The sequence below is a fragment of the Meriones unguiculatus genome, chromosome 16, assembly GCF_030254825.1.
Source record: "Meriones unguiculatus strain TT.TT164.6M chromosome 16, Bangor_MerUng_6.1, whole genome shotgun sequence".
In the NCBI taxonomy this organism is placed as follows: Eukaryota; Metazoa; Chordata; class Mammalia; order Rodentia; family Muridae; genus Meriones; species Meriones unguiculatus.
In genome coordinates, this window is record NC_083363.1 from 31,428,407 (window position 1) to 31,443,673 (window position 15,267).

Consider the following 15,267-nt stretch of genomic DNA (forward strand, 5'->3'; position numbering starts at 1 on the left):
GCTGCTGTTAGGGAGTTATGATGTGTTGTGGAGTTATTTAAACCAGTTTAGATGTTAAAAATCAAAAGTTCCAAATTTGGCCCAACAGTCAATCTTTAAGTTATGGAGATCCAGTAAATGACAGACCTAATATCAAGGGACCAGTGGAAGGTTCTCAGAGTTTTTGACTGTGGGCCAGTGGAGAATTCCAAGAATTACCAGACAGTCTTAGCCAGTAGGAAACTCTTTGAATCTTCTACTGAATGAATCCCAACAGAATAAAAGTATGGAACAGATGACAGACAAATGCAAGAACAGAGGTCAATATTCAATTGCTTAGAGCCTCCTCTCAGTCTCGAAATGAGCAAACACAGTGGGACTACAAGGGGTGTCCCCGGCTATTACAGTTCCAGGGTGAAGGTACCGAGGGGCCAGCAGAAGGTTACCAGAGCTTTTAAGTGACTGATTGGATCTTGCAGCCAGGGGAAAGTCTCCAATGCCTTCAACCAAGTGGGTCTTAACATAAAAATGCTTTGGTGGGCTCCCAGGCCTAGCATGGGAGCCAAGGGCACTGGAGTTAGTCCAGTGGTTTACGCTGGTCTGGCATTTTGCTATGTGGCATGTGTGTTCTGATTGAATGCAGGGTTGGCCTCCTACCTAGGTCGGATGGTATCAGGGTGAGACAATAAGGTGGGTGAAAAAAGGGCAGAGACAGAATGAAAAGGAAAGTCTGCTTGAGAGAAAAGGACCCTTACTCAGGCGCTAGAATAAAGACTGAGAGCTGCCGGCTAGGGGCAGGGGTTCCAAAGAGAGGCCTGATAGGACCTCAGGCTGGACACCGTGTTTGTTCACTTCGAGGGAGCAATTTTCAGCCACATGTGCAGATGGCCAAATTGTCTACAGAGGAAGATGTGATGCTGCCCCCTAAAGGGGTAGAAATAACTTCCCTAGCCTGAAAGGGAAACTAGGAAATGCAGTCTTGTCAGTGGGAAACTGGTGGTTGTTTTTTTGGGAAACTATCAGTGTGGCTACTGGCTCCTAAGCTTTCCATGTGGGTGAGACGCCTCAGTCTCGTGCTTCAGACTGTGTTAGGGGTACCTGGGTCTCCTGCGGAGTAGTGAGCGCCTAGGCTCTGGTAGCAATCAAATAAAGAAGAGGCATCCAATGTAACGGAAGCCCTGCTTCAGGTTCTAGCTCCGCCACAGCTAGATGCACACCTTTGACACAGCACTCTTTGTGTCTTGGGTTTGTTTGTTTACCACAAATTTTTTTCTCTTATTCATGTGTACCTGCGTGTTACTACCTGGGTTGGTGTGTACCATGTGTGTTCAGGGCCTGTGGAGGCCAGAGGAGGATGTCAGATGCCTTTGGGTCCCCTGGAACTGGAGTTACAGGTGGTTGTGAGCTGTCATGTGGGTTCCTGGAAGCAAACCTGAGTCCTCTGCAAGAGCAGCGAGTGGCCTTAACCATCAAGATCCACATGCCTCAGGATTTTACTTTAGTCCGGGAATCGGAGAAATTAGAAATGATAACTTGGGTTGAACATCTCTGTTCCAAAAGTCTGAAATGTCAAATCTGACATTATACTCAACTCCGTCTGGATTATCGAGGCTAGGAAGAGGGCTCAGTTGGTAAAGTTCTTATTGTGCAAATAGAAGTCTGGTACCCAGGACCCACATCAAAGCTGGACGTGATAGCGAGTGTCTGCAATCCCAGTGCTGGGGAAGCAGAGAGAGGTGGATCCCTGGGGCTCCCTACCCAGCTGGAGAGTGATAGAGGAAGATATCCAGAGCTGACCTCTGTCCTTGCTGCAGGAGTATATACTCACACATGGGACTCACAGGCTTTTGCAACTCTTTAGAGTTCAGATATTTGAATTACAGGTGCTTGGTTAAGTCTACACAGATACTGGCAAACTTAAAAGCAGTCCGAATTATGACACAGGTCTGGTCCCGGGGAATTTCAGGTGAGGGCTGCTTAGCTCTTGTCTCACACCCAGTGAGTGTTGCATGCCTGCATCCACAGCCCCTGGGTCAGCCCACCCTCAGACAGAAAACCCTTTCAGAAGAGAATGTCTAGAGGGACGTGCCCATGCTTTGTTCTTGTCTTAATTTCCTTCCCAATGGCGTATGATAACTGTTTACATGCCACGTTTGAGCTGTCAGAAATAACCCAGAGAGTCTCGGGAGCGTGTGGAGGGAAGTGTGTGAGCTGTGAGTACTGTGACTACTGCTCTGGATGGGAGCCCTCCTCCCCAATAGACTCTTCTGTCGACTGTTTGGTTTCCAACGGGTGGTGCTAATTTTGGAGGTTCTGGAAGCCTTAGAAATTGGGGCACAGCTGGAGGAAGTAGGTTATCAGGAGCTGTATTTGGGGAGAGTTGTGTAGTATCTGGCGCTCCATCCCCCACTTCCTGCCTGCCCTGAGGTAAAGAAACTTCCTAACCACATGATCCCTCTGCTATGATGTGCCTTGGCACACGAGGCCAAGACACACAGATGAAACTCTCTCAAGCTGAGAACCAAAAGAAGTCATTTGCCCTTATGTTGCTTAGGTTTTTACTTTAAAATTGTGTGTGTGTGTGTGTGTGTGTGTGTGTGTGTGTGTGTGTGTGTTTCAGTTCTTGTGCTACCATGGCATGCATGAAAGTCAAGAGGACAACTTGATAGACCCACTCTATGGGTCATAGGAATGGAACTCAGGTCACAGGCTTGGAAGCAAGAGTCATTACCTACTGAGCTGCCCTGCCTGCCCACACTGCCTAAATGCCTCGTCCACCATTTTGGATGAGGCATTTGAGGGTCTTGGAAACAGACTTTCACAGATATTGCAGGACAGCTGAACCTATCTCACGGTGTGAGGTCTACACAAGTTTTTACCAGCGAACTTGAGAACAATTTGTTAAGAACTCAGTAAATGCCACTTGTGGGATTATATGCTGATTTTCTAGGGAATTCCTTCCCTAGGGACAGGGGATGAGATCAAAGCCTTGGAAGTAACACCAGATCTCCCCTCTTATTCTTAGTGGCCCTCTGTGTGGCAGAGGGTGAATGAATGTGTAGGTGTGAATGATAATGGTTTCCTTAGGGTCCTACATTTGAATACTTGAACCTCATCAGTGGAACTATTTGGGAAGGATTAGGGGGTGTGGCCTTATTGGAGGAGGTTTGTCACTGGGGTTGGGCTAATTTAAGGTTTCAAAAGTCCACACCATTCCCAGATAGCAGTTTGCCCCCTGCTTGTGGATAAGGATGTAAGCTCTCAGCTGCTGCTCCTGTGCCATGCCTGCCTGCCTACTGCTTTCCTTTCTGCTGTGGCCATGGACTCTAATCCTCTGGAACTGTAAGCTCTCCTAAAACCTTTCTTCTGTAAGTATCCCTAGTCATGGTGACTCTTCACATCAATAGAAAAGTAACCAAGACTGGGTTTCTGGGTTTGTGGTGAGAGCTGCAGAGCACTCTACGTTAGCTCTCCCGTCCCCAGGCAGGTCTTCAGTTTCCTCAGCACCCCCTCCTGTAGTTTCCAGCCAAGTCCAGATTCCTGAGAATGTCCTCTGATCCTTCCTTTGCCACTACTTGGCCCTTCACCCTAGACATGTTAATTATCTGCATTTTCTTAACTTGTCAAAGATGGTGGGTGCCCACCACTTATTTGAAGTCACTGCATTTAGTCCTGAACCTACAGAAGGTGGCAAGACACTTGTGTGAAATAGGGCCTGTATGTGTGCGTCTCTTCAGGAAAGTTTGTGACACTGTTTGTTCAGCCTAAAGATCCTTAAAAGTAGGGCTGATTTTTCCCTTCAGACCAAGGTTTCCTGAGGACAGGCCATGTCTCCCTCAGACCGAGGCTCCCTGAGGACCTGCTGTGTCTCAGACTGAGGCTTTGGGGATCTTGTTCTTTATCTGGCCAAGCGTGAGCCTCTGTGGGCTCCTGCTCCTCTGCCTGTGTTGGTACGGGTGCTCCTGAGTGACTGGTCACAGGTACAGGCATCTGACAGCAACCTCCTTTCTTCTCATCCTCCCTCTCACCTGACTCCAGCCAACCTGCTGTGGTATCTTCCTAGCACTGCAATTCTGGCCAGACCCATCTGTTTGCGCATCGCTGAGCCAGCTGCAAAAGCAGGTCACCTCCGGCTCCTTGTCTTTCTCATCCCCTTTCCCTAATCGAATTGCTCCCCCCTCCCCCCAGTTCTCTGCATTGTGCATGTCAAAGGCAGCGTTGGCAGGCCTGGGTTCTCGTGTCACTGGCCCCTCTCTGAGCTTGCACAATCAGCAAGTGTAGCCTTATTCCTCCTGCCCCTCTTTCCTCTTGCCTGCACCCCTCTGGCAGCAGCTGAACCTTTCAGAGAGCTGTGCTAACAGCAGGAAGTAGGAGAGACGTGGAACACTCACCCACAAAAGAGGTATTTGGAGAAGTGACAGGCTGTGGTGGCTCATGGGGTCGCAGCACATTCTTTCCTTGAAAAGCTGCTGTGGCAAGGTCTCCTGACCCCAGAGAATTCCCCTCCACGCCCTGGAACCACCAGGGTACTGACAAGGACAATTCAGGCCTTGCCTCTCGCTCCCCTTCCGAACTTGAGTCCAGATCACAGTTCAGGTTTCAGGGCGCCCTTAGATACACCCAAGCATTTAGGACACAGCTGCAGCCTCCTGACTTAGGATGAGCAATCATAGCTGTCATGGTGATGATGATAATAATCACCAGGCAGGCTGGCTGTTAATGCCCCGGGTGCCTCCCATGGGGCACTCTTGTCACCTACTCATGTGACTGACAGACAGAGCCTCTAAGATTCAGAGCACCATGGGTCATAACAATCACATTGCACACAAGGCCTTGGGGCTTCAGGAAGCTCTCCCTGGGGTACTCTTGCTGCAGGAGTGACTCTGACACTCAAGGCACAGCTGCCCAAGGGAAGGAAGCTGACCAGTCACAGTGGAAACACAAAGCCTGAGCCCAGAAAGTTCCAGTTCTGAGGCCCTCTGTGGCCAGGAGCAGTTTGCTTTGTTTCTTTGAGTCTCTGGTTACTTGTCCACGCACGTGGTCAAAGCAGCAAGGCATCACTTGATATCCAAGAGGTCCTGGGTCCATGATCCCCACAGGAACCAAAGGCCACACATACTCAAGTCCCATGCACAAAATGGCAGATTGTTGGTGCATCTCCGTTGCTCAGAGGGCGAAGCCACCTGATGTGAGACACACATGGCAGTCGGGGAGTACCAGGTCCCCAAGCTGTCCTCCGACTCCACACATAAGCCCTTCCAACCACAAAACAAATAAATAAAACACACTAAAGGATTGAAATTGTATCCATACTGACCGCGCAGACATTTTTTTCTTGATACTGTTTCCTAATAGCATGAAGCACTGGGCCTGCTTTCCTTTACCAGGTGGTCGATCAGTACAAGGCTGGTTTGACACTTCTCTGTCTGGTACCAGGCTCCCATGTACAGGGACTGACTCTGCCCTTTCTTCAAAGGGATAATCTGGGTGCTGTTCCCCATCAGTTGGTACAGGTTGGCTGACCTGGTGGCAGAGGGTATGAGTCACGCCTTTGAGGAACACTAGGGTTACAAGCAGAACCTTTTATTTATCTCAATAGTAAACAATTGGTTAAAAAAAAAAAATGATGGCTTGAGAGTCATATGATTGATGACTGCCCTCCCCTGCTCTGCGTGTGTGCGTGTGTGTGTGTGTGTGTGTGTGTGTGTGTGTGTGAGCAAGACAGAAGTAAAGTTGAAGACATCCCACTCATATACTTTTTAGAGCATGGAACAGATTTTTAAAAAACGCAAACTGTACATCAAGTAATAAGGAAATATATTTTGGTTCTGTGTTTTATCCAGTTATTATCCAGTTAAGGGAAAGAAAAAGACAGGACAAAAGAGATGAGAAAAGGAGGGGGGAAGCAGAGGCTGAGAGAGGGAAAAACAAGAAAACTAAACAAAGTAACAGAGACTCAGTTTACAAAACAAAGCATTGTTTCTCAAGACATCCCAAGACCCTAGAGAAACACCCTACCCATGGAGTAGGTAAGACCTCTAAATGCTTGCTGCAAATTTATCCGCAGTTGGTGCTTGGCCCACAGTTCAGGTGATAGATACAAGGGTTTGATTAAGCTTGAAGGTTAGAGACCTTCCCTGTCTCCTGGCTGTTGTTATGTTCATCCTGAATTCAGAATGGACAGGGATCCAGTCTCTATAGCTCCAACCACAGTGGGAGAGGCAGGCATGGAAATAATGACTGTAATAGTCTCCTCCTGCCACGATCAGTGAAAGATGAAGTGACAGGGGGGAAATGAATGAGTTCCAAGTGGGATACCAGAAGGGCCTGGCTGGAGTCAGGTGTGGAGGTGCAGCTTTCTCGGGTATGGAGAAGGCAGACGGTGCCAGAGAGAAGGCTGTTGAATCCAATAACCTGGAGTTAGGCTCTCGCTGGACCACCTTCTGGCTGTGTATCCTTATAAGAGATTTAACCTCTCTGAGCCCGTCTCTTCATCTACGAAATGAGAATCAGTACAGGTATCGAAGGGCTATTATACTAAGAGATGGAGCTTGCAATGATGTCTTGTAAAACAAAGTGTCGAACAGAGGTAAAGAGCGTGTTGAGAGATGTGGGCATCACGCTGTATGACCAATCCCTGAGTACATCATGTTTTCATAAAGCGGTGAGTAGAAGTATATCCAGGCCTTCTGTGCAGCTCATGACCCAGTGGGGCTAGATCACCACCTGTAGAAAGCCATCGTGAGAAGAAAAGATTTCAGGAGATGCTGAGGCCACCAACCTGAAACTGCCTTGGCTTCCATCCCTTCTCTTTCCGGCAGCCTTGGACCTGCAGCTTCTGTAGGCTTAAAGTACATAAATCAACTGTACTTCCACCTGAAGGGCCCTCTTGTATTGTCTCACTGGGTCTGGGGGAACTCTAACAAGCAAGAAAGCTGTCTGCTTCTGCTCCTCAAAGAGGTTCAAAACAGCAGGAACAAAAAGAAATCTTCAAATCAGGCCCAGCAGCTGCTGGTCTCACTAAAGCTTGTGGAGTCCTGGGCCCAGGGCCAAGCAGACACCTGTCAGTGAGACTTAGTCGTCACCTCCTGTCTGTGTCGGGTGCAGTTGTGACCCCACCCCCCCCACGCACACACACCATGATTTGGAAAACAGAGCTGACAGAGTTTTGGAGCATGTTTTCCTCAGTCTCCAAGGCAACTCTCCTGGTTAGCCTTAATTGCCAACTTGATACTGTCCACAGTCATACCTCCCCTGAAGAATTGTCTAGACCAGACTGGCCTTCTTATACATCTGTGGGAAAATTGTCTTCATTGTTAATTGATGGAGGAGAGTCCAGTCCACTGTGGGCAGCATCATTCCCTTGGCAGGTGGTCCTGAGCTACATAAGAAAGCTAGCTAAGCATGAGCTTGTGAGCAAGCCAGCAAACTATATCGTACTACACAGTGCCTGCCCTCAGGTTCCTCCCTGGAATTCCTTCCCTGGCTTCTTTCAGTAATGGACTGTTTCCTGGAAGCATAAGTCAAGTTAACCCTTTCCTCCCCAAGTTGCTGTTGGACAGAATATTTTAACACAACAGAAAGAAAACTAGGACAGCCCTCCTGGCCATGACCACTTGTGTCTGCCTTGGCTCCTAAGGGAGCAAGCAGCAGGTAGGCAAGAGCCAGCAGGACTTAAGTGCTGACAGCCTCATTGTCACCCATCCAGCCCCCCTTCAAGTGATGGGGTGCTGCCTCACTTGCTTACCTTGTTAGGCTGCCCCTGAATATCTGGCAGGAAGGTACCTCGGATTTAAAAAGGCCTCCCCTGTGCAGCTGTGCACCCCCATCTCATCAAGATGCTGGAGCAGAAGAAGCAGAACTTGAGATCTGTGGTCCCAACCATGTTAGGATTCAGGGCTTAGAAACAGGAAATCATGGGTTTACTTTTTTTCTTTTTTTAAGGCTTATTTTTATCTTATTTGTGCATGTCTATTATGTGTGTGTATGTGTGTGTATGTGTTGGTGTGTATGTGTGTGTGTTGCTGTGTGTGTGTGTGTGTGTGTGTGTCTATAATGTGTATGCCACATGAGTGCAGTGTCCATGGAGCTAGAAGAGGACATTGTATCCCCTGGAGCCAGAGTTATGAGTACCCCTGAGCAGCCTGGTATGGGTGCTAAGAAGTGAAATAAGGTCCTCTGCAAGAGCAGCAGTCACTGAACCATCTCTCCAGCTCTGGAATCCTTTAAGGTACCTGTAGGAGAGTGATCATAACAGAATACCATTTTTGCCCCTGCTGTAGCCAAACTGGCTGAGAGGAGCAAACTGAAAGGGACTGCTGTTAAGCCCATGAGAAGAAGATCAGTTCCTGGGAGCTAATTATCTCAGGACACTCCCTCTCCCTGAACTTACATACCCAGAGCCATGCTTCCGTCTTCTCCATTTCTTAGTCTAGGAGATGACAATCAAGGAGATAGAGGAGTCAAATACATGAGATCAGAAAAAACTGAGTTCAAATCCCAGCTCCATCCGTAATGGACTGTGTGGCCTTGGACAGGTAGCTGAGCCTCTCTGAGACTGTTTTGCGTTTTGTGAACAAGATTGGTAACAGCCACTTTGTAGGAGTGGTTGGGGCCTTGAGCTTAAAGCAGTAGCATCTAGCATGTGTGTTTGTGATTTGTGTCGTGTCTGGTGACAGAAGGTTCCTGGGTCAGCCTTGTGTAGCCCAATTGACTTGCTGAACTTGGAGCCAACCGTTGAGTGTAACCAGGCCATTTCCAAAGCCCCAAGGTGAATTTCTCTAATTAACTTTAAAACGGTGTCGTCGTTAAATGATCATTAATGGGTGAGAGAATTTATGTCCTATGATTGTCAAACTGTGGGCAAGTTCAGCAGAATGGCCTCTGCTCAACCCCTCCTTAGTGGCTCTGCTTCGGTCAGGGTTGATGAGCTCTCTCAGTGAGTAAACATTTTGGACTAGCACATCATCTGCAAAGGATCATCTGTGCTTGGAGACTCGACGAAGTAGTGTGCCAAACAGACTGGAGTTCAGATTCTGACTCCCCCCTTGGCTAGCTGTGTGACTCTAGGCAAATCTTTGGACCATCTACGGAGTCCCACGGATGTCTTCTCAGAGATAATAGGGCTAAACGAGTAGAATGAAACACGCCACAGGTGAGAGATGGTCTGTTCCTCGTTTCTTTGGGGTGCTTCTTTATCTCCAGTCCCTTGGCTGTCCACACACTTGCTGAGAATCCCAGGAATGAAGAAGCTGAATGTGACTGCGCCACCAGCCGCTCCCCTGGTAGCTTCTAGAGAAATGCTTCCCGCTCATTTCCTATTATTATTGTTGTTGTTGTTATGTGATAGAGACAGAACCCAAAGTTGTGTGCATGCTAGACAAGTGCTTTACTGTGGAGCTCAGTCCTCAGCCGCTGCCTAACCTCTCTGTCTCAGTTCTTTGAGAATTTTGCACGTGCTGATTATACTCACCTCTTCCCACCCCCCATTTTCTCACAGCCCTCCCAACTCTGTGTCCTTTTCTTTCGACCCATCAAGTCCAGTGTGTGGGGCCCATGTACTCGGCCATGTGTGGCCTCTGCTGGAGGAAGGCTGATTTACCCAGGGGGGATTCCCCCTTAGAAGAAACTGACCCCCCTCTCCTAGAAGCCACCAGTTGCCGACAGCTCCTCAGCTAGGGGTGGGACTTCAAGCCCACCTTGTCTCTCCATGTTGAGATTTTTGCTTTGAGCTCGCACAGGTTTTGTGGGTGCTGTCACCGCCACTGTGGGTTCAAATGCAAGTGTTCTGCTGTGTCCAGAACACAGAACTTTCCTTGTCCTCATCCTCCACCTCTGGCTTTTGAAGTCTTTATGCTCGTTCTTCCAGAGTGATCCCTGAGCTTTGGGGAAGGGTATGTGATATAAGTGTCCCATTTAGAGATGATCATTCTTGCAGTCTTGTTGGCTTCCAATCTTCAAGTATTTGTGTTTCATTTGGACCACCCATAGAGGTCAGTAAATTGGTGAGGAGAGGGTGAATTTCAAGAGAAGGGCCATAGAGCACAGTGGTATAAAGGGCTTAAGGGGGAATAATGGAACAGGAAGGGTTAAATTAAGGTGGGTTGGAAGGGCAGGGTAGAGGATGGAATACAGGAAGGAATAAATAACACAAAAGATTTCCCCCAAAAAGTCACATGGAAACTTGGCTTTTAAATGTGTGAGTGCCTGTCTCCCAGGCAAATATCTGGAATCCCCTTAGGCAGTACCTCACAAGCCTTACCTGCCTCACCCTCCTCACTCGGGCAGGCTCTTCTCAGGCCTCCTTGATGGCACAGCCTCGTCTTGCTGACTTCCACCTATAAGCCCAAGTTCACGTCTAAGGTGAAGCCTTGTCGTCAGAACTCTTGGCTGAAGGTGCAGCTTTGTGTGCCATGGAGCTGAAAAGGACTTCGTCTTTCCTGACTTGGAGTGCTCCCACTCCTGAAACAGACATCACTTAGTGCTCCAGTTGATAGAAAGAGGATGGCTGGATCTGCAGACAGCTGGAGCTGCCGCTCTCCCGGGTCCTCCCTGCAGCAGGGCCCCGATAGGATGGACGCCGGCTACCATGATAGGCATTGGAGTATAATAGGCGTTGGAGTCACCTGGCTCCATCCCTAGAGGTTTGTCCAGGTTGAGCACAGCCCTGACGAGGACCTATCAGCTTCTCCTCTTCGAGCATCACTTCTGCGCCTGTGCAATGAGCGCTAACTGAGGGCATGCTTATTAAAGATGCCAGCATTTAACCAGCTGGTCCCTGGCGGAGGGTCAATTTCAACCCAGAGCTGGAGAGAGCTTGGGAAGACTATGTTAAGAGTGGACTTGGGGGCAAAGTTCGATGCCCACGAGGATGGAGGACAGGCAGGTGTGCAGGGTGGGCTTCCTGGAGGCGGGAGGAGCCGCAGAGAATAGTACGTGGAGTAAGGAGCAGGTGGAGGAGCCGAGGTGCGGGTGGGGCAAAGGGAGGACAGGGACCATGTGTAAATCTCAGCTCAGAGAGTCATAAAATTCTGCAGCTGCGGATCTCTGTCAGTTTTATATTAACATTTACCTAACAAGTAGACTGAGAGGTTGTGTTATTTACATACATATATGGAGGCCGGCTGGAACCGGGAATCCTCATTCCTGTACATGACGTTTTATTGATTAATAAATTAGACACTTAGAGATCAAGCACAAATCAAATCCATCCATTTCAGACACCCATCAGGCACAAATGAATGTAAATCAGGCGGCTTCATTTGCATACGCAAAGCAAGCCATTTAACTGTCATTTGTCATCTGCACCCCTGAGAGGCTGTAATTTGCTTAGCAAGGCAGCCTGCAGCAGGCCGCCCCTGTGCTCCCTGGCTGACTTCTGAGACTGGGGAGGTGTGCGGCAAACAGGCAGGGCTGGGCAGAGAGCTAAGGAGAGCGTCACTCTCCAGCTCCCTCCCAGCATCCATGGCTGGCTGCAGAGGACAGCTGAGGAGGAGTGAAGTGGGGTCGGGAGGTAAGTAGCTCTCTCCTCAGAGGCACCAGGAACGGGGTTAAGGCTGGGGAGATGCTGGTGCAGCGGTTAAGTGCTTGTCATATCAGCAAGAGGACATGGCTCAGATTCCTCAAACCTACGTAGACGGCAGGCATAGTAGGCCTTATGTCTGTAATCCAAGGACACCTGTGGAGACAGGCGTTGGACAGGAGAATTCCTGGAAGTTACGGGCTACCTAGCCTGGTGAGGAGCAAAAAGACCCTGTCTCAAACAAGGTGGAAGAGTGTCCTCTGACCTCCACATTTATGCTGTGACACATTTGCACCCTCACTCACAGACACAAACATGTACACCCATGCATGTACACACACACACATACACACACACACAGAAAGAGAGAGTGAGAAAGAGGGAGGGAGAAAAAAGGGGAGAAAAAGAGAGGGAGAAAGAGCGAGATTTTTCTAGAGCCAAATATTAGTGACCATCACACAGATTCAGGTTATCCAGATAACATGCTCTAATGGAACAGTTTTGAGAAGTTTTTACAGGGGTGGAACAAAGAAATCCATAAATCAAAACACTCTGCAAATGCATTGGTGGGAGCACAGTGGGGGAACCCTGCTCTGGCCTCAGACGCTCTGAGCCTTCAGGTTGGTGGCAGCTTGGGGTCTGTTTGTACATTATAAAGGATTTACCTCCTAGCTAGAAAGATGTTAGGGTACACGCAGAACTGAGTGGTAAATGTCTATTTAGGGGCTACGGTAGTCCAAAATAATTTTAGCTCCCAATGATCATCCAATCAGCCTTGTAGAAGGTTTAACACAGGCATGGCTTTCTTTTTTTTTTTTCCTACAAGAGCTACAAGGTGGAGGCAGGGGCCTGCTGAATCTTGTCTCAAAGTAGATTCCAGGGGACAGATCAGTGTGTGGACGGAGAGGTGGGACAGCAGTTCAGAGAGGTCGGTTGACCCTGTATTTCATAGTTAATGGGCTCAAGTCCGGAGAGAATGACTTAGTCACACAGCAAAACAAGCATAGTCGGGGCCAGAACGCAGGTCTCCCAGGCGTGTGTGTGTGTGTGTGTGTGTGTGTGTGTGTGTGTGTGTCTGTGTGTCTGTGTGTGTGTGTCTGTGTGTGTGCACATGTGCATGAGTGGGGGTGCACGTGGTTGTCTATGCATTTGTGCGTGCATGTGGAGTCTTGCAGTGGGGTGTGGTGGTCCACAGGTGAATCACTAGAAGAGTGATGGTTTCCTGGGTCACAGCAGGTATCCTGCTGCTCTGTCTTGATTACGGAATACCTGCTGTAGGCAAAAGGATAGCCGAGTTTACCTTGATGGGATTTTCCCCCCTGTGTTATAAAATCTACAAGTTTGGGGAAGGGCAGGGTAGAGAAATTTGGGTGTGGTTTCAGTGTTTTCGAATTTCTCTAGAACTGGGCGTGGTGGCGTGTGGCACACGCCTGCAGCCCCAGCATTTGGGATGTGCAGACATGAGGACCAGAAGGTCATGGGTATCCTTGGCAAACATTTCAAGTTTGAGACCCACCTGGTCTACATGAGACTCTGCTTATAAACAAACAAACAAACAAACAAACAAACAAAAACAGCTTTCTCTTCTTGGGGACTAAGAAAACAAAGCCAATAGGGACATGGTCAAACAGGGACAAAGCTCAGGTTTTCTGGGTTGCTGCGGGTTACAGTTAAAGGAAAAGCTATGGGCAACTTTACTGAGTCTCCACAGAGGTGACACAAAGCCTGGGCTCTTTCCAGCCCTTCTTCCATCCCTCTGCTCACAAACTCAGCAGCTGGCCAAGAGTGGACAGAGACAAGCTGTGCGGGATCCAACTCCCAGCCTTGGCTTGAGTTTAACTTTGGACCCTGCAAGTTACCTTTCCAGGCTGTCATAGAGGCATGTGTCCAGTCATCCCCTCACCCAAGGAATAAGCCTGGCACTTCTGTCTTCCTTCTGGAGGGGTTTAGCATGCTCACAGCCCTGCCAGACAGTGCAGGTTGTCTCAGGAAACTTTTATGGAATGGAACTTGGCCCCTCTGAGATCACACTTGCCAATGCTGGGCCAAGCCTGTATACAGTTGGTGCTCACCAGCAGGATGTAGCTGATAATAATATAACTGGGAAGAGAAAGACCCGTGATGTCTGCTTCAAAGGGTGATTGATGATAAAACACCTGGAAATGCTTGAAGGTCTTTGAACGCTTGAAGAGGCAAAAGAAAAGGATTTGGTTTTGTGCTTGGGTGTGGGCCTGTCCACTGGAGCCAGTGCTGGGTTTGTGGGAGACTGCTGGGCGGGAGGTGGTCTGTGAATGATGCATTTGTTAGTATTTAAAGGACAGGAATAGAAGGCATGGTCCTCCACTGAGAACAAGGAATTTTCACATCTACCCAGGATTGAGCACTTATTGAACACCAAGTGTACACCAGGTACCTTCTCTGGACCCAGCGGCAAAGTGTCTTGTTCAGGTTCTAAAGACCTCTGTGACAAAGTCAAACTCACGGAAACAAGGGCCAAGGGCTGCAGATAGAAACCCAGTCACCAGGTTCCACGTGTGGGAGCCTGCCTTCCACCTGACCCTTTCCTGACATTGATCCTCAGCCTGGCTTCTGACCAGACACTGACAGAGGTAGGGCCCAGGGAAAGCATCAGTGTCCCGAGTCTTTCCTTTTTCTTTGAAAGATTCTGAGAATCTCATATAGAGGTTGTTACCAGGTCTAAGGCAGTGACCCTGGAGTCCTGGCTCTCCTGGGATTCCTGCCCATACCCCCACCCACAAATCCCACAGTGGTATGTAAGCCAGGGATCTGAGAACTATGGTCGCCTTCACACACTTCCTTACTAGCTCCAGATGGCCTGTTTTATCCCAACTTCCAACAGAGCTCCAGTCAGGAGAAGAGAGAGGGGACGGCAGGTGTAATGTTCTGCAACTGTGTCCCTTCACCCCCCACTCCTCCTACAGGTTCAGCACCTTCATCATGAGAAGACTCTGAGCCTTCCACCCCTGTGAGCAATGCTTAAGCACCTCTTCACTTGATCGTAGCCCAGAATCCCACAGCAGGTCTCCTAACTGGGCACCCTCGCAGGTGTGTTTAGCTTTTCACGTGTAGGGTGCATACAGCAGTGGATAACAAAGAAGGTTTCTCTGATTTCATTTCTGTTGCAATGGTAAACTGTCCTGTCCTAAAGAAGCTTTGAGAAGGGAAGGACTGATTTATCTTATTTCTCCAGGTTACATCCCCTTGTTGTAAGGAAGTCAAGACAGGAGCTTAAAGCATCTGGTCACACTCAGAGTCAAGAGTAGAGAGGATGAACCACAGACTTTCGCTGGCTTGCAGTCTCAGCATGCAATTAGCTTCCTGTGTTGTACAGTACAGGAGCCACCCTACAGAATGACACCGCCCACAGTGGGCTGGCTCAGTTAACAGTCTGATCAAGACAATCCTCCATCCACATGTCCACAGGCCAACACGACCTAAATTGGCCTTGGTCAATTCCCCACTCTAGACTCTTTCTAGGTTACCTCAAAGGTCAGCCTTCTTCCATGTGCATATACCAGGAGAAGTCTCCCTTCCAGAGACTCTTGACTTTCCAGCACCACCATTGGCTGGCATCACCACAGGCTGGATAACACCATTGGCTGGACACCACCATTAGCTCACATTCTTCCCTTCTTTCCTTGGGTTATGGCCATCATCCCCACAGAATCCTTCCAGAGGGTCCATTTCAGAGATGCAAAGTCAAGGTCACAGGAGAAGAGAACACAGTCTTTGTCTCAAAGATCACA

General features: G+C 48.8%; 1 protein-coding gene across 1 annotated transcript in view; it reads left to right on the forward strand.

The window, feature by feature from the left end:
* Lrfn2 (leucine rich repeat and fibronectin type III domain containing 2) overlaps window positions 1–15,267 on the forward strand; it is a 163,953-nt gene that overhangs the window by 53,597 nt on the left and 95,089 nt on the right. The window lies entirely within an intron of this gene.